At 34.6% G+C, this 26,908-nt stretch overlaps 1 long non-coding RNA gene across 1 annotated transcript in view; it reads left to right on the forward strand.

Moving 5' to 3' along the window:
- Nucleotides 1-2,049: 2,049 nt before the first annotated feature.
- LOC137226434 (uncharacterized) overlaps nt 2,050-26,908 on the forward strand; it is a 244,151-nt gene continuing 219,292 nt past the window's right edge. Inside the window, exon 1 of the long non-coding RNA XR_010944352.1 lies at nt 2,050-2,213. This is a non-coding gene — a long non-coding RNA (uncharacterized lncRNA). The remainder of the gene's footprint in view (nt 2,214-26,908) is intronic.

Raw genomic sequence — 26,908 nt, forward strand, 5'->3', positions numbered from 1 at the left:
CATAATATGAAACAAGAAGTCAATAACGGGAAAATGGAAAAACGTACAAATACTTGAAAATTAAAACACAACCTTGAAAAACTAGTGGGTAAATGAAAGAATCAAAAGGGAAATCAGAAAGTAACTTGAGACACATGAAAATGAAAACAATAAAATTGCTTATGGGATGCAGCAAAATCAGTTCTAAAAGGATAGTTTACAGTGGTAAATGCCTATGTTAAGAAACAGACCTCAAATAAATGATCAAATTTTATACCTCAAGGAATTTGAAAAAGAAACTAATTCCAAAGTTAGCAATAGGAAGGAAATAAAAGATTGGAGCAGAAGTAAATATAACCAAGAAAAAAAGAACTCAAATATACAAAATTATAAATGAAAGAGAAAAAATTACAATTTATACCACAGAAATACAAAATATCGTAAGAGGCTACTATGAACAATTATATGACAATAAATTGTATAAGCTGGAAGAAATGGATAAATTTGCTAAGATTGAATCATGAAAAATACAAAATCTGAACATACCAATAATGACTTAGGAGATTGAGCAGTAATAAAAACCCTAGCAACAAAGAGAAGCCCAGGACCAAGTAGCTTCACTGGTGAATCCTATCAAACATTTAAAGAATTAATGCCAATTCTTCTCAAACTCCACCCCAAAACTGAGGAGGTGAGAATACTCCCAAAGTGTTCTCTGTTCCCAAAGACAAAATTTCTCTGACACCTAAGTCAGATAAAGACTACAAGAAAAGAAGACCACTGGCCAATATCCCTGGTGAATATAGATGGAAAAATTCCAAACAAAATACTAGCAAACCAAATTCAACAGCATACGTAAATGAGCATACACCATGATCAAGTGGGATTTATCCATGGAATGCAGGGATGGCTCAACCTATATAAATCAATAAACTCCATACACCACCTTAATAGAAAGAAGTATAAAAATTGTATGATTCTCTAAATAGATACAGAAGTAGTATTTGACAAAATTCAACACCTTTTCATGATAAAAGCTCTGAACATATTGGGAAGAACATACCTCAACATAGTAAAAGCTGCATATGACAGACCCACAGCTAACATCATACTCAATGGGAAAGTTTGAAAGCTTTTCCTCTAAGATATGTACAAGACAAGTGTGCCCATCTTTATTCAACATAGTGCTGGAAATCCTAGCCAGAGCAATTAGGGAAGAAAAAGAAGACATCCAAATCAGAAAGGATGAAATAATATTGTTTCTCTTTGGAGATGACATACTATTACATGGAAAACCCTAAAGATTCCACTAAAAAAACTGTTAGAATAAGCAAATTCTGTAAAGTTTCAGGATAATTCCTCTTATATGGTAGTTCCTATATCAGATCACTTCTTCAGGGCAAGTCATCCTAGTGAGAGTTAAAGCACTTTTTAGTTCTGTTTCTTACTCTTGTTTCATATAAATCACCGAAGCTCTTAGATTTTGGCCTGGAAACTTCTGGCCATTATATTACAGAAGCTACATAAATCATATAGCTACTTACCATTCCTTAAAAAAATCCAAGATTAGACTTTGAGATCTACAGTTGCAGTACTACTTCTTCTTGTAAGCCAGACACCTGATATGTTTACTCTTTAAATTCTTGCTAAGAGGCAAAAAGCATACCTGGCATGTTTCTTAAAATATATTAAAGCTAACGAGTAATTATAGATATGGACAGTTGAGTTGTCATATTTTTAAGCTAGTGTGTACTAGTCAGGGCTCATCCAGAGAAACAGAGTCAGTAGGAAAGTGAATATATATATTTGTTTGTTTATCGTGAGGAATTACTGTATGCAGTTGTGGGGGCTGGCTAAACAAGCCCTAAAGTCTACAGGGCAGGCAGCCAGAAAAGGTAGATCATGAGCATGATGAAATGCCATGAGATGAGCTGAAGCTTATTGTGCACAGCTGGGCAACCAGAAAGGAAGATCCACTGAAAAGGAGAGAAATTGCAGATCCAGCTTCTGTTTGTAGTCTTTGATCAGGGAAGTGCTAAGCCCTCTTTTAATGTTCTTCCAACAGAGGGCAGTGGCCAAGATGATGGAGTAAGAAAACACTAATCTTACCTCCTTCCATGGACACATGAAATTTAAAACGATTTACAGAGGATGTATCAATGAGAATGACCTGAAGACTAGCAGGAAAGATCTTCTACAACTAAAGATAAAAAGAAGGAAACACAACAAGGCAGGTAAGAGGGGTGGAGACACAGTACAGTCAAGGCCCATACCCCCAGGTAGGCGACCCACCAACAGAAGGATAATTACAATTCCAGAGGCTTTCCCCAAAGACTGAGGGGTTCTGGCTCAACATTGGGCTCCCCAGTCCAGTGGGTCTGCATTGGAAATATTAGCTTCCAGAGTGTTTGGCTTTGAAGGCTAGCAGGGTTTACTTTCATGAGGGCCAGAGGACTGTAGGGAACAGAGACTCTGTACTTAAAGGGCATATGCAAAGTCTCACACACTCTGAGACCTAGTGCAGAGGCAGTAATTTGAAAGGAGCCTGGTTCAGACCTACTTGGAGATCTTGGAGAAGCCTCTTGGAGAGGCAAGAGGCCAATGGGACCGTTTGGGGACATAAACACTGGCGGCAACCATTTGTAGGAGCTTCTTCCAATGGGAGGACACTGGTACTGGTAAGCACCATTTTGGAGTCCTCTTTCTAGACTATTAACGCTGGGACCTTAACCCACCTACAAGCACACCCACAGTAATCATCCCTGCCACAAAAGAAGAGGCCACACACAGTCCATATAGGGAACACCCCTAGAGCACAGGGCTCTGGTGACCAGAGATGAGTGTGTTGCTGGGCTCCATAGGATGTCTCCCACATAAGGCCACTTCTCCAAGATCAGAAATGTTACTGACATTCCTAATACATAGAAATAAAACAGAATTAGTCAAAAAGAGGCAACAGAGGAATATGTCCCAAATGAAGGAACAAGATAAAGCCACAGAAGAGCTAAGCAAAGTGGAGATAAGTAATCTACCCAATAAAAGCTCATCATAATCATGCTCAATGAATTCAGGGGAAGAATGGATGAACACAGTATAAGTTTAAAAAAAGAGTTAGAAAATATGAAGAAGAACCAAACATAGCTTAAGAATGAAATAATAAATAAAAAATACACTAGGAGGAATCAACAGTACATTAGGTGATACAGAGGCACAAATCAGCAAACTAGAAGATAGAGTCATGGAAATCACCCAAGCTGAACAGAAAAAAGAATTTTAAAAAATGAGGGCAGTTTAGGAGACCTCTGGAGCAACATCAAGTGTACTAACATATACATTGTAGGGGTCCCAGAAAGAAAAGAGACAGAAAAGGGGGCAGAAAATCTACTTAAAGAGGTAATAGCTGAAAACTTACCTTATCTGGGAAAGAAAACAGACATCCATGTCCAGGACTCACAGAGAGGCCCAAAGAATATCAACCCAAAGAGGTCCACAACTTGTAATTAAGATGGCAAAAGTCAAGACAAAGAGAGACTCTTAAAAGCAGCAAGGGAAAAGCACTAGTTACATACAAGAGAACTTCTGTAAGACTGTAAGCTGACTTTTCAGTGGAAACTCTGCAGGCAAAAAGGGACTGGCATAATATATCAAAGTGAAGAAAAGAAAAGACCCACGACCAAGAATAATCTACCTGGCAAGTCTATCATTCAGGTTTGAAGGAGAGGTAGAGTTTTACAAAAAAGGAAAATTAAGAGTTCAGCACCACTAAACTGGCTTTAAAAGAAATGTTAAAGGGATCTTTCTAAGCAGAAAAGACCATGACTAGAAATATGAAAATTATGAAAGGAAAAATCTTATTGGTAAAGGCAAACATACAGTAAAGGTAGTAGGTCAACCACTTATTAAGCTAGTATTAAGATTAGAAGACAAAAGTAGTAGAATCATTTATATGCATATATGTAGTTAAGGGATACACAAAAAGATGTAAAATATGATATCAAAAGCATTAAACTTAAGAGGAGAGTAAAATGTAGGGTGGTTAGAATGTGTTTGAATTTAGAAAGCATCAACTTTAAATAATCACATATATTTAAGAAGTTATATATATGGATCTCATGGTAACCAGAAATCAAAAAACTATAATACATACAGAAAAAAAGAGAAAGTAATCCAAACATAACACTAAACATAGGAAGAGAGTAAAATAAAAAGGAAAAAAAATCTACAAAACAACCAGAAAACAATGAACAAAATGGCAATAATTACATGCCTATCAATAGTTACTTTAAATGTAAATGGAATAAATACTTCAATCAGAAGCATACAGTGCCTGATAAAAAAACAAGATCCATGTATATGTGAGTCTCCAAGAGACTCACTTCAGATCTAAAGACACACACAGACTGAAAATCGGCAGATGGAAAAATGTATTTCAAGGAAATGGATACAAAGGTGGGGTAACAATACGTGTATCAGACAAAATAGACTTTAAAACAAAGATGGTACAAGAGACAAAGAAGTACGTGATATAAAGATAAAGGGATCGATCTAACAAGAAGATATAATTGTAAACATATATGCACCCAATATAGGAGCACCTAGATACATAAAGCAAATATTAATAAACAGAAGGAGGTGTTGATAGTCATATAGCAATAGTCAGGGATTTTAACACCCCACTTACATCAATGGATAGATCATCCAGAGAGAAAATCTGTCAGGAAGCTCTGGCCTTAAACAACACACGAGATCAGATTGACTTAATAGATATATAGAGAGCATTCCATCCAAAAACAGAATACACATTCTTTTCAAGTGCACTTGGAGCATTCTTCAGGATAGATCATGTGGTAGGCCACAAAATTAGCCTCAATAAATTTAAGAAGATTGCAGTCATCTCAAGCATCTTTTCTGACACACTGTGGGACTAGAAATCAACTGTAAGACACACAAACACATGGAGGCTAAACAATGTGCTACTAAACAACCAGTGGATCACTGAAGAAATCAACAGGAAATTTAAAAGATACCTGGAGACAAATGACAGTGAAAACACAATGATTCAAAATATATGGGACACAGGATAAACTGTCTAGGAGGGAAGTTTATAGCAATACAAGCCTACCTCAGGAAACAAGTAAAATGTCAAACAACCTAACTTTACACCTAAAGGAACTAGAAAAATAATAAAACCCAAAGTTAGAAAGAAAGGAATGTTAAAGTCAGGGCAGAAATAAATGAAATAGAGATTTAACAAAAGAAGAGATGCATGAGACTAAAAGCTGGTTCTTAGAAAAAATAAATAAAATTGATAAACCTTTAGCCAGACTCATCAGAAAAAAAGAGGCCCAAATAAAATCAGAAAGAAAAAAGAAGTTGCAATATGTACTAGAGAAATACAAAGGATCATAAGAGATTATTACAAATTAGTTGATTTATACACCAATGAAATGGACAAACTAGAAGATAAGGACAAATTACTAGAAATATACAATCTCCCAAGACAGAATCAGAAATAAATAGAAAATATGAACAAATTACTAGTAATGAAATTGAATCAGTAATCCAAAAACTGTGAAGAGACAAAAGCCCAGGACAAGAAGGCTTAACAAGTGAACTCTACCAAACATTTAAAAAAGATTTAACACCTATCCTTCTCAAACTACTCCAAAAAAAGGAAGAGGAAAGAATGCTTCTGAACTTAGTCTATGAGGTTAGCATCACCCTGATACCAAAACAAGAAAAAGATGCCACAATGAAAGTTACAGGCCAGTAATCACTTATGAATAAAGATGCAGAAATCCTCAAGAGATCAGCAAACCTAACTATACAATACATTAAAAGGACCATAAAACCTAATCAAGTGAGATTTATCCTAGGGATGCAAGGATGGTTCAATATCCAAAAATCAGTGTGATAAAACACAGTAACAAATTGAAGAAAAATCACATGATCATCCTAGTAGATTCAGACAAAGCGTTTGACAAAATTAACATCCATTTCATAAAAACTCTCAACAACACAGGTATAGAGGGAACATATCTCAACATAATAAAGGCCATATATGACAAGCCAACAGCTAACATCAGACTCAATGATGAGAAGCTGAAAGAATTTCCTCTAAGATCAAGAACAAGACAAGGATGCCCACTCTCACCACTTCTATTCAACATAGTATTGGAATTCCTGGCCACATCAATAAGACAATAAAAATAAAAGGAATTCAAATTGGAAAGGAAGATTTAAAACTGCCACTGTTTGCAGATGACAGGATGCCATATTGAAATTCCAAATATGCCTCCACTCAAAACTATTAGAACTAGTAGAAGCATTCAGTAAATTTAAAGGATACAAAATACAGAAATCTGTCACAATTGCATCAAAATAAAATACCTAGGAATAAAACTATCCAAGGTGGCAAAAGACTTGTGTTCAGAAAACTATAAGACATTCATAAAATACAGACAACAAAAACATGTGAAGCCACACCATGCTTATTGATTAGAAGAATATTGTTAAAAATGACCATATTACCCAAGGCAATCTATAGATTCAATGCAATCTTTATCAAAATACCAATGGCATTTTTCACAAGCCTAGAACAAATAATTCTAAAATTTGTATGGAAACACAAAAAACCTCAAAAAGCCAAAATAACCTTAAGAAAGAAGAAGAAAGCTGGAAGTATCACACCTTCTGATTTACTGAATGGGAGAAAATATTTTTCAAATGATATATCTGATAGGAGATTAATATCGAAAATATACACAAAACTTCACACAACTCAGTATTAAAAAACAACCTGTATAAAAAATGGGCAGAGAACCTGAATAGACATTTTTTCCAAAGAAGAGATACAGGTGGCCCACAGACATATGAAAAGATGCTCAACCTTAGTAATTATCAGGGAAATGCACATCAAAGCCTCAATGAAATATTACCTCACATCTGTCAGAATGGATATTATAAAAAAGATAAATAAGTGTTGGTGAGGATGTGGAGAAAAGGGAATCTTTGTGCACTGTTGGTAGGAATGCAAAATTGGTGCAGCCACTATGGAAAACAATAGAGAGGTTCCTCAAAAACTTAAAAATTGATCCAGAAATTCCACTTCTTGGTATTCTTCTGAAGAAAACAAACACACTAATTTGAAAAGATAAACACACCCCAGTGTTCATCACAGCATTATTTACAATAGCCAAAATGTGGATGCTACCTTTGATAGATAAATGGATAAGGAAGATGTGGTATATTTATACAGTTAGCCATAAAAAAATGAAATCTTGCCTTTTGCAACAATATGGATAGATGGAGAGGGCATAATGCTAAGTGAAATAAGTCAGAGAAAGATGAATATGGTATGAAATCACTTATGTGGAATTCAAAACAAAAAAGAACCAACATAATAAAACAGAGTTGTACATACAGAGAACAAACAGGTGGTTGACAGAGGTGAGGAGGATGGTGGGATGAGGAAAATATTTGAGAAAAATTAAGAGGTACAAACTTCCAGTTACAAAATAAATGAGTCACAGGGATGAAATGTATGGCTAGGGGAATATAGTCAATATTAATCTGTTTGTATGGTGACAGGTAGTAAGTAAACTTATCATGGTGATCATTTTGTAATGTGTAGAAATATCAAATCACTATGTTGTTCACCTGGAACTAACAGTGTTGTAGGTCAATTATACTAAATAAATAAATACCAACAGATTAAGTTTGGTGTGTGCAGGATGCTGTCTTTTGATTCACTTAAAATCAACTGATTAGGGACTTTAATATTTATAAAATCCCTTTACAGTGGCACATAGAGTAAAGTTTGATTGAATAACCAGGAGAAGGTGTGCATATGGTAAAAAATTACTACTGTCACGTTTCTTTTAACTATGTCAATAAAATATTCCCTGTAGCCTACTCTAATTAGAAATATACTAGGAAGAGAATTCTGGGGAATATTGTTCAGCCAAGTTGACACATCATAAAGCCAGCACACAGTCACCCAAAACACCTTAAAACAGGGGAGAGAGGACACATTTCACTAAAACATTTTATTTTCCATTACTCACCTCAAAGTTTATATGAATGAGTCCAGCTGTCACCTTGATATTCTAGAATCAACAATCAATTGAATTCTAGAATTCAATTCGCATATGAATTTAGACCTGGGATCTTTGTGTCAATCTTACTGGTCACAAATCTATGTGAGTTCACAGTGGTATAATGAAGAGATGGTCATAAATATGGTACAGAAAAATTAAATGAGACGATGTTTGCTTATTAGTATACAACATGGGATGCTGTATAAAAATTACAACATAAGAATATTGTAGAATGAATTTTCATAATATGCTGCCAGAATACATATGACTTCCTAGGTCACATCCAAAGTGTGAACAATCTGTCACTCACAAGGCTTTCCCTTTGTCTTTCTTATGAGGTTTGTATACCTCTTGGTTTACAGTTCTGCCTGAATGTTTCAGATACTCCAGAAAAAAGTGACTAGGTTTTGCCCAATATGTTTTTGGATCTGTATTTTTAATATTGTATTTGAGATTCAGAAGTTTGACATAAATGATGGAAAATTAAGTTTAGCATATACTGTAATACTCCGGTGATCAGGACTGTTCAGTTATTCTTTATTGAGATTCTATTGTCCCCATGCTTTTACTAAACACTTTACATATAATTAATACTAATGCACATTGTCTATTTTCAAGGAGCTTATTTTCAAGAGATGAGACATTTTAGTCAAGTACTTACAATACAGTATGATGAGTGCTCTTCATGAATACTATGGGAGGACATAAGAGTTTTGACAAAGCATTAGGTAAAAGGGAGATCTTAGCCAGAGAAGGCGTCTAAACATTTGCAATGGACCAGTAATGAGAAATAGTAAATTAATGAGGAGATAAATAATTTAAATAATTGGATTTCATAGAAAAAGATGAGCTCATTGAAGAGTTTTAAAGAAGATAATAATATGATTAACTGAGTTTTAGAAAGATTAACCATACACACAAAACAGTGTCTGGTCCCATAGTATATATTAAATACTAGGTAAATGAATGAGTGAATGAATGCAATACAGAGAGTGAATCAGAAGAGTTCATTTACAAGAGGCAGGTAGCCCAGCTCATAGGCTGTTGAAGTAAACTAAGCTAGAGATCATGGGCTTAGCTAACTATTGGCTTGAAGGAGAAAAGGTATAGATTCCAGAAATATTAAGAAAGTAGAACAAGGAATATTTCATAATTTAGTTGTTTAGGATGAGAGTAGATAAAGGAAAGAAAGGAATCAAAAGCAAATATGTGGCTTAAATTACTGAGAATGGAAATGTGGGATGAAGAGAAGATAGGAGTATCAGTGAAGAATAACTCCAATAATATTTTCATTAAAACAAAGCTTGTGAGAGGTTTTATAGGATAAAGACACTTCTGTTTTATAATATTCAAGTTTCAGTTAGCAACTATCAAGACTTTAAACGCAAGCAGTATATATTTAACAGTACACTTATAATTTAGAATTTAATATGCTGTTTTTACATATTACAAAGAATCAATAAGGTTCTTCTGTGAGTTTCAGAGTACAGCTCTCTATGTTATGTTTGTACATATGGCACAGTTCTAAATGGGATAAATATGAGGACAGATCTTGTGTAATACACACATACCTCTCTGTTATGATACTATAATTTAACCAGCTAGTACATGAAACTAGTAGTTATTTTCATAAGGATTTTTTTGAAATAAACTTTGTATTTCTAAGAAGTTAGATCAAAACAAACTATTTTTTGTGTTCTCTGAACAACAGTGATGCCTTAGTCTGGAAAATATATAATGCTGTTGTGAACAATTGCTGATTGAATATACTCATGAAAAACCATATTTAGATCTCTCCATGTATATTGATCATCATCATTCTCTTGTAGAACCTGATGTAGGGAACTGTCTCTAAATGGGGTCCTTGTTTTATGATAGAAAAGGGTTTTCAGAAGAAAGATTACTCAATATCAAAAGGGTAAGCCATTTTTCTTAAAATGTCATGAGACACTTTTAGAGAACAAATATCTTTACAGTACTCAGGTTGGCAGCAGATAGAACCAATATGTCTAAATCATCATGTTTTGTTTTGTTATTTAAAGAGGTATATTTTACAAAATGTCCATCAATGAGATCTCTAAAATTCCTTTACAGTGTTAATTTTATATAGGTAACTAAATAACATAAGAAATAAATTCACTTAAAATAATTGTTTTCCACACATTTTGAGCATGGAACCCTTTAAATACCAAAATATTTCAGCCATTTACCATGCTAGCATTTGAATTTTCAGATTCAGCTGATTGAAGGAACACATTATGAATAATAAGTATATAGATTCATTTCTTTAAACATACGATATATTTATTAACCAAAATATTCACTTAATATTTCAAGAATAGTAATACATTTATAATGTATATAAATTCATGCAACTCTTGCTGAATTACCATTACCATTAATTACCATTAACCCATCTGGCAAATGCTGAAATAGAAAATAAAATTGAGTCTGTAAGATATTCAAAAGACAAAAACCTTAAAATGACCTTGTACTTTATCCTACTAATTTCTCTCCCAGAGAAATATCTATTGGTTATTGAGCTTGCTGCAATACTATGGAATAGGACTAACATCTATCTCTGGATCTAGATATGGTTCTTACCTTCTTTGAGTCTTTTCTCCAGAAATGATATATTTTTGTCTCTTTGCCCTATGTCATGTCTAATCTAACCTTGACTTACTTCTAAACTGTTACCTCAGCTTACTACCAATTCAACGTTAACAAAACATATTGCTAAATGAGATAAGTCAGAGAAAGACAAAGTCTGTATGATATCACTTATATATGGAATCTAAAAAAGCCAAACTTGTAGAAACAGAGAGTAGAATGTTGATTACCGGGGGCTGGAGAGGGCGGGGACATCAGAAGATGTTATTAAAGGATACATAATTGCAATTAGAAGGTGAATAAGTTCTAGAGATCTAATGCATAGCATAGTAATTATAGCCAACAATACTGCATTATATACTTAATAGATGCTAAGAGACTAGATATTAAATGATCTCACCAGAAAAAAGAAGTGATACTTATGTAATATTATAGATGTGTTAGTTAATGCTTTGATGGTAATCATATTGCAATATATAAATTTATCAAATCAATACATATACCTTAAACTTATAAAATGTTATATGTCTGTTGATCTGTACATCTGAAGGTGGGTGGATTGGACCTCATGGAGGTGGTAGAACTGGAGGAGTAATGGTGGAACTGGAGGAGCAGTGGTGGAACTGGAGGAGCAGTGGTGGTGGTTCCCACAATCCCAGTTCCAGGAATAGCGGTGATACCCATGACCCTGGCATACCTGGCAGCAGTGGCAACACCTGCAGCCCTGGCTCCCCCAGAAGTGGTTGTGGTGCCTGCAATCCTGGTGACCCCAGCAATGGTGGTGGTGCCTGTGACCCTGGCAATTTTGTTAGCAGCAACAGAACTGGTGACCTCTGTGGTACAAGCAAGGACAATGGCACCCACAACCCCTCTGGCAGAAGGAGTGGAGGGTGGAAAGTGTGCACTCACAAATATAGCTGGAGGCAACTCCTTTAAAAACAAGCAAAAGAAAATATGTGGTATAGTGCCACTTGCTAGAAAACAAGAGAAAGGCCTCTAATTCCCAAGGTAAAGAAGCTTTACCTAAATAGGTAAAGAAGCTTTTCCTAAATAGAAAGGTGTCCCTAGGGACTTCCCTGGTGGCACAGTGGTTAAGAATCCACCTGCCAATGTAGGGGACACAAGTTTGAGCCCTGGTCCAGGAAGGTCCCACATGCCGTGGAGCAATTAAGCCCTGTGACACAACCACTGAGCCTGTGTTCTAGAGCCTGTGAGCCACAACTACTGAGCTCTCATGCCACAACTACTGAAGGCCGTGTGCCTACAGCCTGTGCTCCGCAACAAGAGAAGCCACTGCAATGAGAAGCCTGCACACCACAATGAAGAGTAGCCTCCCGCTCGCCGCAACTAGAGAAAGCCCACATGCAGCAATGAAGACCCAACACAGCCAAAAATAGATAAATAAAAATAAATTAAAAAAAAGGAAAAGTGTCCTTAGTTCAAATGTGCCAGCAGAGGCACATCTCATCAAATACCATGAAAAATCACAGTAATATGGTATCACAGAAAAGAGAATGGCAATTTTCCAGCAGCCAAAGTCATGGAAGATTGGCATCTAACTGATAGAGAATTCAAAATAGCTGTTATGAAGAAATTCAGTGAGCTACAAGAAAACTCAGAAAGGTAATTCAGAAAGGTAGTTCAGTTAACTCAGTAATAAAATTAGTGAACAGATGTAATTTGCCAAAAATATTGAAATTATAAAGAACAAAAATTCTGGAGCTGAAGAACTCAACATATGAGATGAAGAATGCATTGGAACACATGGAAACAGATCAGGTGGAGGAGCGAATAAGCAATCTGGAAGATAGGAATCTAGAAATGATTCTGGTGGAATAGGAGAGAGAACTAAGACTTTAAAAAAGTAAAGAAACCTTATGAGAATTATCAGACTCCATTAGGAGAGCTAACTTAAGAGTAACAGGTATACCAGAAGAAGAGAAGAGGGCAGAGAGGTTATTCAAGGAAATAATAGCTGAGAACTTCCCAAACCAAGGGAAATAAGTAGACATATAGTCCATGAAGATAACAGATCACTATCTCAATGAGAAAAGACCCCCTCCAAGTCACATTACAATGAATCTGCCAAAAGTCAATGATAAAAGACTATTAAAGGCAGTCAAGGAAAAACCTACAGATGAACCCCCATTAGACCATAAGCAAATTTCTCAGCAGAAATTCTACAGACTGGGAGAGAGTGGAATGACATATTGAAAGTATTGAAAGATAAAGACTTCCAGCAAAGAATAATTTATTCAGCAAAGTTATCCTTCAGGTATGAAAGGGAAATAAAAGCTTTCTCAGATAAACAAAAACTGAGGGATTTTACCACTACTAAACTTGCCTTACAAGAAATGTTGAAGGGAGCTTTTCTACTTAAAGCAGTAAGACAAAAATACACAAAACTTTGAGTACAGTGATAAAAGACAGAATCAGAAAATTGTAACTATTTTAGAGTAGGATGTTAAACAATTATAGCATAGAGGTTTAAAGGGAAAAAGCATTAAAAATAACTATAGCTACTACAGTTTAGTAACAAACTCACAGCATAAAAAAGGATAATTTGTGACACCAAAAATATAAAAGGGGGTGGGAAAAATGATGGAGCCTGTATAAGCAAATGAAGATAAACTGCTATCAATAGAAAAAGGACTGTTTCATCTTATGACGGTTTATTCATACCTCATGGTAACCACAAAACCAAAGTCTAGAACAAAAGCACAAAAGGGGAAACTGAGCAAATCATCATAGAAAACTACCAACCCCAAAAGGCAAACAGAAACACAAAGTAAAAACAAGCAATAGAGATACAAAACAATGAGAAAACAAAACATAAAATGACAGTAATGAGTCCTTATATATCAATAATCACCCTAAATATAAATGAGTTAAACTCACCAATCGAAAGGCACAGAGTGGCTGGATGGATTGAAGAGCAAACTATATGCTGCCTTAGGAGACTCATTTCAACTCCAAAGACAAACAGATTCAAAGTGAGGGCGTGGAAGATGATACTGCAAGTAAATGTTAACTGAAAGAAAGCAGGTATAGCCATACTTATATCAGACAAAATAGATCAAGCCAAAAATGGTAATAAGAAAGGTAATTATGTAATGAATGATAAAGGGTCAAGAGAACAAGACGCTAACAAAGTAATACACTGTGCACTTTAAATATATAAAATGTAACGTGGCAAATTTATCAAAAAAATCAAATCAAAAACAGCCAACAACCTAAAATGTATACATAATAAAATCATAGGATGACATAATAAAACAAAAAATATATATATATATCTAGTTAAATTCAGCTGTAGACATTCTGGAATGCTTTCACTGTTTATATCTTCAGAAATGTAACATTACTATTAAATGTTATTCTATTAAGACAAAAATAGATATTTCATGTTTTCAAACAGGTATATTTCATTTTTTTGGTATATAGTCAACAGATTATGTATACATATCTTTTGAGTTTCTTTATAGAAACAATTTAAAGTACAATGTAATCTCCCTGAGATTGTTTATTAGGGGCAATAGGACATATGGTGTGAAAAATAAAACTCATGCTACGGTTGAGGTCACAGGATAGCACATGCTTAATACCACTTGAATGATGTTGCGTGGTATCAAAGAAGTAAGGATATGTGAAAGACTTTGTGAAAGTAGACTGAACCGTAAAGAATGTTTGGAGTTCATTAAACAGAAGGACTTTATCAATCTGTATTAAGTTTAGTGTGATTTTCAGTGTATCAATATAGTAATAAAGTAACTCAAAAGAATTGCAGTTTTAAATTCAATCTATTGCAAAATATATAACAAAAATGATATACCTATAAAATAATCACAAGGATCCTAAGATTCATTTTATTTAAGTAGAAATAATATACAGTATTTCTAAAATCTGGAGTAGATGGGCCATTATTAATTTATAAGTTATAAAACCCATTTGACACGAAAATGAAAATAAAGAAAAATTGACTCTTGAAATTGATTTTAATCAGCAGGTTAGAGAAAGGTTCATAAAATATTAACGTGTGTCAAAATTTAAGGCATATTTATTCTTTTTTTTTTTTTTTCGGTACGTGGGCCTCTCACTGTTGTGGCCTCTCCCGTTGCAGAGCACAGGCTCCGGACGCGCAGGCTCACATGGCTCACAGGGCCAGCCGCCCCGCGGCATGTGGGATCTTCCCAGACCGGGGCACAAACCTGTGTACCTTGCTCCTCTATCGGCAGGCGGACTCTCAACCACTGTGCCACCAGGGAAGCCCAAGGCATATTTATTCTTGATGCCATATTACGTACAAATGAAGAAAATCATTATGTCTATTTTTTGCATGTGGAATTTTATATATTGTACTTATTTTATGCACTTATTTCATCTCCCATTGTCTCCATAATTATATCTTAAACTTCCAACTTACCTTGATTAAAAAATACTAATTTACCATGAAAACTTTAAAATTTGACAATTACGTAGTAACTGGATTCTGTTTTTTACTTATACTGCTTAAGTTATATTTGAGCCCTTAAAATCTGAGGTTTTTACTATCAGAGCCACATGGAGAAATACAGTAGCTGGGATAAGCTTAGGCAGGACTAGATATGTACGATTCACTTCTCTAGCAAAATATTTACTACATAGTAGACACAATATTCATTTTTCCAGTTTACCTACATACCCTCTATTAAAATGCCTTACTTGTCTAAGCATTTATAAGAATTGTAGAAATGAAAAGGACTACTGAAATAGTTGGACTAATAGAATGGTTGCCTGTAGCAGGTACAAAAATACCATGAATTCATTTGACACCGGTTCAGCAATATAGTTCAAATGAAAGATGAAAGGTCCACAAAAATACTTTTAGGATGGCTAGCCCCTTTAGTAACTAACTGATATTTGTGACACTTTAAATGACAGGGTTTTAGTCTGACATAGCAAAGTCTTTATACATAATTGCTGCCAGAATTTGTTGTCGGCCACAGAGGACTAAGCATTTAACACACTGGTCTTTTCACAAATAAGTTATTAATAATTTGGGAGGAAAAAATAACACAACACTCCCTGGGGGCGCTATAGCTTTAAAAGAGTAGGCTTTTTTTTTTTTCTTTTGAGAGGCAGCAAAACTTGGGAGAATTGATCAACATGGAGTGATTCCTACCATAGTTACAAAAGTGGCAGCACTAGGTTCCAAAAGCCTAATAGAAAAATGTGAAATCTGTGAAGCTAAAGGAACCTTGTGAAGGAACTCCAGGAAACCACAGCTGCTATAAAGTGAGGAAGGAGTCCCTAGTAAGGGAAGAGACAGGAGAAACCTGATTCCTTCATTAACTTAGTCCGTGTTCACTGAATGGTGCCTGAACAAGGCACATGAGGGTCAAATTGAAAGCAGATTGCAACCGAAGATTAAGGAATCGAGTGGAAATCTAAACTGCCACTCCATGCAGGCATGAGTCAGCAATTTAAGTCTAATAAACTAAAACGAAACATTTGTATTCTGGGAGAAGTATAAAAGAATCTAGAATGTACCAAACATACTATTGACAATGTTCAGGACAAAAATCAAGTTAATCACAGGAAAATGTGACCTAGTATCAAGAAAAAGCTCTCAACAAATGGCGATTGCTAGTTAACTCAGATGGTGCAATTTTCAGACCAAGATTTTAAAATAACTTTCGACTATGTTCATTGAAGCAAAGGAAAATATGCTTGTAATGAGTGTAAACATAGGCAATATCAGTAGAGGAATAGCAAATTTGAAAGAAAATTCAATTGAAATATTAGATCTGAAAATAGAGGTGAGGAGCTCCAAATTCTATGTACAAATTCTGATAAAATCTCTGACTGACTCTGAAACCATGCATACATGAGGTAGACTCAAAGCACCACAGTCAACGTGATTAGCCACTAAGGAAATGCAAATTAAAACTGCAATGAGACACTACACACATCCATCAGAATGTCTGTTAAAATGACTGCGAACATCAAATGTCAGCAACAATGTGAAATATCCAGACCTCTCTGGTTGTTGATTGGAACAACCAACCAATATATAGTTGGTTGAATGTAAAATGGTAAAACAACTCCAAAAGACAATCTGGAAGCTTTTTTTCCCCTTCTTTTTTAGTAAAAATAAACTCCCCTTTGACCCAGCAGTCCCCTCCTGGGTATTTATTAAAAAGAAATAACTTATTTTCACAAAAAAATAAGTGTAGATGAATGTTAATAGCAGCTCTATTTCATAATAGGCAAAAACATGGAAACATCCCAGGTGTCCTTCAACAGGAGAACTGCTGAACAAATGTGTTACATTCCTACAGTGGACTACTACTCAGAAGTGGAAAGGAACAAACTAGTATTTCACAAGTTTCCAGTAGCTAAATATTTCTCTAAAGTCTAAAACACTTTATCAGCACTTCGCAAAACTGTGTCATCATGACTAACAAGATTTTTCTCTTGTTTTAGTTTGGTTTTTTCCTAAAGAAGCTACAATATAAATATTGTGAACCAAACAAAGACAACCAGTCTGTCTGCTTACCTTCTGTATCTCTTAAGGTCCTGATGAAAGAGCAAAAAAGAAACATAAAGGGAAGCAGAAAAACCAAAACAAGGTTGGAAAATATGAAATGGAAAAACTACAGTCCAACATGCTGAAAAACAGACTGATGAAAGAATAAAAACCAGGGGAAACACTCACCCAAGAGAGCAGAGGAAAGCGTAGTTCTTCCTGAAAGAGCTCTGAACAAACTGCAGCAGAGAAGCAACCAATATAAGGAGCAGGTGTGGACCTCGGGCCCCCAGGCAGGTTAACTACTAACAACATTGATTCATGACAGGTGGCCATGTGGATGCTCCCTCTCCCCATTCCCAGGTTCTGTAGAGTATTGGAAAGCTTTAACTTCTTGAATAAAAGTTGAGAACCACTCTCAAAAGAAAGTTGTTTGTCTAGGTAGCAAACCAGTGTGGGTTGTCAAGCCCAAGATAAAAGAGCAAAGCTTGAGGAAACTCTGGACTTTATATCAGATGCTGAAAAAAAATACACGTGTAACAAAAGTGTTGAAGGCGACTTTACCCAGGAAAAAATGCAGATGTTCTCCCTGGAGATTAGAAGAGCCTTTACTTTGGTAGTTGTGGGGATCCACAGCCTAGCTCCCTCTGTGTTCCACCAACACCAAGACCCACTTCCAAAAAACACCCTATTGGTCCTTACATTAAAAGGAATGGACTGTTAGGAAAACAGGTCTACAGCAGCAAAGGAAAACCACCCAGGACAGCTACTATATTCATCAACCTAATTCTTCATGGTAACCAGTTGTAAGGGGTGATCATCGAGTTTCTAAGGTAAGGAAAATTAATAGAATGTGTTAAAAACAAGACAACAGGCCCAAAATGGAGACACTTATGCTAAGCCACGCGTAGCTAGCTAAGACTTAAATTTAAGTCTTAAGCTTCAGCTCTCTGGGAAATGGAATCTTAAACCAGTCAATCAGGAATCACCTGATCAGCACTAGTTAGGTAATCTGAGTTACTCTTGCCATCTCAAGGAAAGGAAAGGAAAGGAACTTTGTAATAACCAACCTACTTTTTTTGCTTAGTATAACTTCCTTGTTCCCATTCCCCTCTGCCTGTAAAACTTTCATTTTGTACAACTCTTTGGAGCTTTCTATCTGCTATATTGGTTGCTGCCTGACTTGAATGAATTTTTGCTCAAATAAATTGCTTAAATTAAAATAAATGAATAAATAAAGTAAAAGTAATCAAAAATAAAAGGAACAAACTAGTGATATATACTGCATCACGGGTACCTTGTAAAAACCCTTTGTTGAGTGAAATATGCTTTCTCTAAAGAATGCATATTGAATGATTCAATTTATATGGATTTGTAGGATGCATAAAACTAATGCTTATGGGGAAGATCATAGCAATACTTACATTTGGAGTGTGAGTGAGAATTGAATGGGAAGGGAAAGAAAGGAAATTTCTGAGGTGATGATAATGTTCTTTATCTTGGATAAGGATTTGGCTTTCATAGGACTATTCGTTCATCAAAACTCAGCCAATGTACACTTAAGATTTGTGCATTTTATTGTATTTGAATATTACATTAAAAAAAAACCTAAACTTGAACAAAAATTTGAACGAATTTTGAACTCTGTCCATACTGCAGTATTCAGGGGTAAATGTAATAACGTTTGCATTTACTTTGAAACATATCAAAAATATGAAATTAATTATGGGAAAACTAGTTAAAGAGCTGCAAATAGCCAATTGATTTAAAAATTACGGACAAGAAAATCTATAAATATTTGATTCAAAAGTTTATTTTAGTTTGATGCAGTTTGCTATGTCAGTCCCCCCCGGCCCTCCCCACCCCCAGAAAAGAGAAAAAGTTGGTGATAAGATACTGGAGAATGATAAATAATAAAATCATAAGCAAATATTATACATTTTGAATAATTTATTAAAATATATCATGAATTTTTCTTAGCATAACTTTAGAATATTAGAAATATCTATGTATAAGGTAAAAAATAGTTTTATAAATCCTCATGATGTAGCATACTGGCAGATTTAATACTTTTTTTTTTTTTTGGCCAAACCATGCGGCTTTTGAGATCTTAGTTTCCTGACCAGGGACTGAACCCCGGGCCCTTGGCAGTGAGAGTGTGGAGTCCTAACCACTGGACCACCAGGGAATCCCTTAATACATTCTTGATGTAGATAAAGGGTTTTATAGTTCAGATCTGTGAGGGAGGGCTCTGGAATGGACAAAATGTATTTGGCTAGAGGAAAAAGGATCTGGGAAATGGAAGTATCTGGGTTCTGATTTCATATCACCTTGAGGTTTCTTGAAGAAAGAAAGTGCTATAGGACTACTGAGTATATGCATGTCCTCAGATGGAAGAGAGGCACACTTGGTGCCCTTTCAAATATTTTGACGAGAGAACAACGTATACGTGAAATTGGTTGCTTTGTTTTCTTTGGAAAGAATAAAATATTGATGTAGATAAAAAAATAGATTTTACTGTAATTATTGTACTGAGGAATCCAGAAAGAAGTTATGGAAGAAACCTTCTGACCTAAGGCAGTCTATGCTATTTGCATCCTGATTTCCAGTGTCTCTGTTCTTTACTACTCATAATTTTGTTGAGAAAGGCAATGTGTCCATTTAAATATCCTCACTTCCTCAGACTCTCCTGCAGCTAGTGTGGCCAAGTATTACAGTTTTGGACAAAAAGATGTAAAGTCAGTAGAAGTGGATTTCTGGGAAAGGTTTTGCTTCATTCTGCCCTTTTCTTTCTCCTTGGAACATAGCATACTAACAGACTGAAGGCAGAATAGCGTTATTGTACCATGAGGGGAAAAGTCACAGAGGCTCAAATACTGAAAGATAGAAGAAACTTTTTTTGGCAGCTAAATAAGCTCTGGACTGCCTATACCAGACTTATAACTGCATGAGAAAAATAAACCCCTATTTGTTAAAGCTTCTATGGGCAGGTCTTTCTTTTGTGTAGCTAAATCCAATTACTAAATAGATACAGAAAGGATGAGCAAATATCCAGAAATAAGTCCTCAGAAAAAGAAGGGGAGTATAAAGTCTGGATTCCAGAGACTAAGAAAAACAGGAATATGATTCTAAGAATCAACACAAAAAGAATACCACATATGTCTAAATGGAAAGTAGTTTTAAAATAATAACTCAGAAATAGCTTTCAAATTTACCTCTTGCATCTTGGGAATTATGGTGTAAATACTTATTAGAGGGAAATGTAAACCTAAAAAAATTTTTTTAAATATCTAAGAACTGGATGAGATGAGCTATACATAGAGTGAGATAATTCAGTGTTAACATAAAGATCCATTTCATTGAGAAGGAAATTATTCCTTTACAGCTAAAAGAGCTGAATCCTAAGTTCTTGAGAAGTAGGGTGGGGTGAAGATGTTGACTAATATTAACCAAAAAAATGATCAGCACTTCTTGAAACTGAGATAACTGAACATATCTTGAAAGAAGCAACATTAAGGCTTGAGGAAGAAACTGGCTTGGGACATGACATATCTGGACCCACTATCTTGCTTTGATTTTCCATTTGCCCCCTCTATTATTTGTTTTTTCTCCTTTTTGAATATTTTCAGTGTTCTATGCTATCTCCTCTGTGTATTCCTATCTGTATCTCTTTGATTTATTTTTCGCCATGCTCTAGAGAATACAGTTTGCCTCTTTATTCTACACAGTCTACCTACAAATACCGTTAAATCATTTCATTTATAATGTAAATTCTTATAAGGGTATATTTTCATTTGCTTTTTTTTTTTGGCTGTTGTCATGTTTTTTCCTATATGTTATGAAACCCACGATGATTGTTATTTTTCCTTTAAGTGTCAATTACCTTTTAATGAAATCATAAACTGAAAAACATCTTTTATTATACTTATCCACAATACTTTGGTATTTACTTTGAGTAGATCCAAGCTTCAATGCAACGTCATTTTCTTTCTTCCCGAGGCACATACTTTGATAGTTCTTGTAGTTCACATTTGGTGGCCATGAATTCTTTCAACTTTTTCCATGTAAAAAATTATTTTGCCTTCACTTTTGAAGGATGTTTTTCCTCAATATGGAATTCTAGGTTGAAAATTTTATTTAAAAATCTTTTACTTTTTCCATTTTCTCTAGGTATTCTTTTTTTTCTCACAAGACTTTTAGACATTCTTTTTTTTCTCACAAGAAGACTTTTAGACATTTTTTAACCTTTATTATTCATATGATAGACTGCATGATATTGTCCTACATATAACAAAAGAATTGTTTGTTTTTGACTACCAAGTGAAAGTTTCATAAATTATATTTCATAAATTATACTTTTCTGCTATAGAGTTAACATTTGGTTGTTTTCTAATATCATTTGTTTCTATTTTCATATTTTCTTTTAATTCTTTATATCTATATTTTTATTTCTTAAAGCATATTTATTTATTTATTCTTAAATATTTATTTATTTTGGCTGCGCTGGGTCTTAGTTGTGGCACATGGGATCTTTGTTGCAGCATGTTTAGTTGTGGAATGCGGGATCTTTAGTTGTGGCATGCAAACTCTTAGTTGCAGCATCCGAACTCTTAGTTGTGGCATGCATGTGAGATCTAGTTCCCCGACCAGGGATTGAACCTGGGCACCCTGCATTGGGAGCGCAGAGTCTTACCCACTGGACCACCAGGGAAGTCCTCTTTAAGCATATTTATAATAGCAGTTTTAATGTTTGTCTTCTAATTCCATCTTCTCTCTCATTTTGATTCTATTTTTATTGACTGATTTTTTTCCTATTTATGAATCTACTTATGCCGCTTCTTTGCATGTAGTAATTTTCCCAACATTATTATTTAAACAACTTTATTGAGATATTAATTTACATAACATACAATTTACCCGTTCAAAGTGAACAATTCAATGATTTATGGTATAGTCACAGATATGAGCAATCATCCACAGAGTCCATTATAACACTGTTTCATCACCTGAAAAAGAAGCCCATATATTTTAGGTATCATATCCCTATTCTCTCACCCTCCTCAAATCTACTCAACCACTAATCCTCTTGCTCTGTCTATAGATTTTCCTATTTAAGATATTTATAACTGACATATCATACAACATTAGACATTTCATGTTTGTCTTCTTTCACTTAGTGTAACATTTTCAAGGTTCCTCCAGATGGTAGTATGTATCTGTACTTCATTCTTTTTATGGCGACATAATATTCTATTGTATGGGCATGCCTCATTTGTTTATCACTCATCGGTTAATGAGCATTTTAGATTTTTGCACTTATTGTCTATTAAGAATAATGCTGCTGGGCTTCCCTTACAGCGCCGTGGTTGAGAATCTGCCTGCTAATGCAGGGGACATGGGTTCAGGCCCTGGTCTGGGAAGATCCCACATGTCATGGAGCAACTAGGCCCGTGAGCCACAACTACTGAGCCTGCACATCTGGAGCCTGTGCTCTGCAATGGGAGAGGCTACAACAGTGAGAGACCCGTGCACCGGGATGAAGAGTGGCCCCCACTTGCCACAACTAGAGAAAGCCCTTGCACAGAAACGAAGACCCAACACAGCCAAAAATAAAAATAAATAAAAGAAGGCTCAACATTAAAAAATAATAATAATAATGCTGCTATGATAATTGATGTATAAGTTATTGTGTGAAAATATTTTCTGCTCTCTTTGTTACATACTTAGGAGTAGAATTTTTTGGGTCATATGGTAGTTCTATGTTTAACTCTGTGAGGAATTGCCAAAGTGTTTTCCACAGACCGTTTCATGTTCCCACCAGCGCTGTATGAAGACTTCAATTTCTCTATATCTTTATTAATACTTGTTTTTTGTTTTTGTTTTTTCATAGTAGCTATCCTATTGAGTGTGAAGTGCTATCTCATTGTGGTTTTAAAGGGTCCTTAATGACTAGTAATGATGAGCATTTTTTCATGTGCTTATTGGCCTTTGATTTATTTTCTTTGGAGAAATGTCTGTTCAATTCCTTTGCCCATTTTAAAAAATATATACTTTTTTTTTTTTCAGAGCAAATTTAGGTATGCAGAGCAAAAAAACTGAGTGGAAAGTACAGTGAGTTCCCACATAGTTCTCACTTGCCCTATTATCCCTCTTTTATAACATATTGCATTACTGTGGTACATTTGTTAAAATAGGTGAGCCAATATGGATACATTATTATTAACTAAAGTACATAATTCACATTAAGGCTCACTCTGTGTTACAGTTTCTACCAGTTTTGACAAACGTGTAATGACATGAAGTCACCATTACAGTCTCATCCAGAATAGATTCAATGCTCTAAAAATCCCTTGTGATCCACCTGTTTATCCCTCCTTTTCTCTATCTCCTCCCCACTAAACCCCAGGAAACCACTGATATTTTTTAGAGAATCCATAGTTTTACCTTTTCTGGAATGTCATATAGTTGGAAACATGTAGCCTTTTCAGTTTGGCTTTTTTCACTTAGCCATATCTGTGTAAGATTTTCTCATGTATTTTCATGGCCTGATAGCTCTTTTCTTTTTATGCTGAATGATATCCCGTTTTCTGAATATACTACAGTTTGTTTATCCATTCACCTTATTGAAGTTTATCCTGGTTGACAATGATGAATAGAGCTGCTATAAACATTTGTGTGCAGACTTTTGTGAGGACATAAATTTTCAATTCTTTTGGGCAAAGTAAATACTAAGCAACTCAGCTGTTGGATCATATGGTTAAATGTATGTTTGGTTTTGTAAGAAACTGCCAAAGTGTCTTCCAAAGTGGCTGTAAAATTTTGCATTTCCAACAGCAATGAACAAAAGTTCCTTTTTCTCCACATCCTCACGAAGATCTGATGTTGGCACTGTTTTGGATTTTAGCCATTCTAATATGTGTGTAGTGGTATCTTATTGTTTTAATTTGCAATTCCCTAATGATACATGATGTTGAACATCTATTAGTGTGCTTACCACCTACATATCTTCTTGGGTGAGGTGTCTGTTTAGATCTTTTGTCCATTTTTTAATTGGGTTGTTTGTCTTCTTATTGTTGAGGTGTTTTTTGAATTTTGCATATTATTGAGTTTTTTGCATATTTGGGTTACCAGTCCTTTATCATATATGTGTTTTGCAAATATTTCTTCCAGTGTCTTTCACAGTGGAGAAGTGTTTAATTTTATTAAATTTCAGCTTACAGATTTTTTCTTTGATGGCTCACGCTTGGTGTGGTACCTAAGAAGTCATCACCAGACCCAATGTTAGCGAGATTTTCTCTTATTTTATCTTCTAGGAGTTTTACAGCTTTGTATTTTACATTAATGTCTATGATTATTTTGAGTTGATTTTGTGAAAGGTGAAAGGTTTCTGTTTAGATGTTTGTTTTTTGCATATGGGTGTCTAGGTGTTCCAGTCCGTTTGTTAAAAAGACTATACTTTCTTAATTAAATTGCTTTTGATTCTTTGTCAAAAAGCATTTGACCTCTGGGATTCTCTTTCTTTGTAATTACTTTCCCTATAGAACTTCATTTGGAGTAAATTTTGTTGTGGTCAAACTAGATTTCTTATAGAGATTCACTTAATATCAATCTTCAGGGAAAAAAAGAAAGCTGATTCTTGCATATTTACTTTCATTAATAAGACAAGGTCTCAAATTTATCTATTCCACTAGGTAAAATTACTTGGAGGAAAGGAAAGTGAACTTAAGGACTAAAATAGCGTCCAGAAAACGTGCTTTTTCTACACAGATCCTAACATTATAAGAAAATCTTCAAAATAGATTTTCTATTGTGTTTTTCATTTTAGTTATTTTACTCTTCAGTTCTGATGGGCTCTTTTTTCTGTTTCCTAATTCCTTGTTAAAATTCTCACTGTGTTCATCAACTCTTTTCATTAATTCAGTTAGCTTTCTTATTACAGATGCTTTAATAGTAATAGCCCACTCCAGATCACACCTGAAGCCAGAGAATGTCACCATTATTTCCTAGCTCTGAAGTTTTCGTCCAGAAAACAATGGCAAGATAGAGGATGTAAACGTATAGATGTCTTAATATTTAGTTTATTTACACTGATTATAACTCATGCCAGTTGGGAAAACTATAGGGTTGTGATGTTCATAAATGCTCTAATGCATTCTCATTATAGTATAATCTACTTAAAAACCCAAGTCCCCACAATCTTAATTCTATCCTTTGTTCATTACACAATACCGTGCAGAACACACTAATTCTTCCTCCAAGTAGAGGTAGGTAAATTGTATGTTGATGTCCATAATGTTGTGGGGTTTTTTGTCCATTTTGTTTCTAATCATCATACAGAAAGAGAAAAAAATTGATAAAACCTTGAGATAATTAAAATTAAGTAAGAAAATGCTGTGTATTTTTAGAGAGGGAAAAATCTTCCTAATAAAAACTACAAAGACAGAACCTAGAAAAGGAAATGATAGACAAAGATTTATATGAATTTTTAAAATGTATGGTCAAAACAACAATGAAAAACAAAGATAAAAAGCAAATGCATATCTAATTCAAGATGGCAGAGTACATAATTTACCCTTTCTTTTTCATAAACTCTGATTGACGTTATATACAAAATAGTAATCACAAAAGTATATCAGTATCAAAATAAGAAATAGTACCATCAACTGAAGAGAAACACTAACAAATTCCTGAGGGGAGAGAGCAGATGATTTATTGACTAAGACATCTGAGGAGTAGAATGTGTAACTCTAATTTTGCACAGAAGGGAATGCAGTAGAAAATCTGAATGCAGTGATAGGCTTTTGGAGAAGAAATCACTGTAATGAATTAAAGAACTGTCTTCAAAAATGCATATATTCTGTGTACAAGGAGCATCAGGCTGTAGCATATGGCCTTAGCTGGACCCAAGAAATACTTTCTAATTAACCATTCCACAGAAGGGAACTAGTGTGGGAATTGGAGAACAGACAGAAGTTAAGACAATTTCAATCCCCAAAATAAACAAGGGAAAAAAAAGTAGAGGAGCTCAGTGTCACTTAGTTTTGAAATAAGTATTAAATATGCCAACCCCAGAGCAGCTTCCTTGTGATTATAGTGAGTTGGAGAGTCTTAAGCATCTCCCTAATAAATAATTTAAATGGAAGGCTGCTTCTACTTAGAACCTGCCCATTTTGCAAACCTTGTACTATTTGCATGTTGTTTGCAACCTTTCACCCCTGCAAAGGAATAAAACGCCAATACCAATACGAAGCAACATATTTCTTTATTCATAAATATGAAATACTAATCAAGGATGAAAGCCAGGAGCAGAAAGAGTAAGATCAGCATATAAAAACCGAACCAGAGATTCCAAAACATACTGAGATAATGTAAAGAATGGAAGAAACATTTTAAAAAATGTAATTAATATTCCTTAAAAGGATTAAGAGTACAGTATGTCCAGTATTTTAAGGAACTAAAAAAAAACCTGAAAACAAAAAGGTTAAATAATAGCAATATTGTCACAGGAAAAATTATAATATATATTACATTCATTAAAATATTTTAAACTACTATTATAATTTGTTCAATAAAATGAGAAATTTAACAAAGGTTGTTCATTTCATATATTATCAAAACATCAAGTAATAACTTGAATTTAATAGGCAGTAATATTTGATAAATAATCAAATAGCATGTTGAACAGCAACACAAGGTGACTGATATTGGTGAT

The sequence above is a fragment of the Pseudorca crassidens genome, chromosome 6, assembly GCF_039906515.1.
Source record: "Pseudorca crassidens isolate mPseCra1 chromosome 6, mPseCra1.hap1, whole genome shotgun sequence".
Classification (NCBI taxonomy): domain Eukaryota; kingdom Metazoa; phylum Chordata; class Mammalia; order Artiodactyla; family Delphinidae; genus Pseudorca; species Pseudorca crassidens.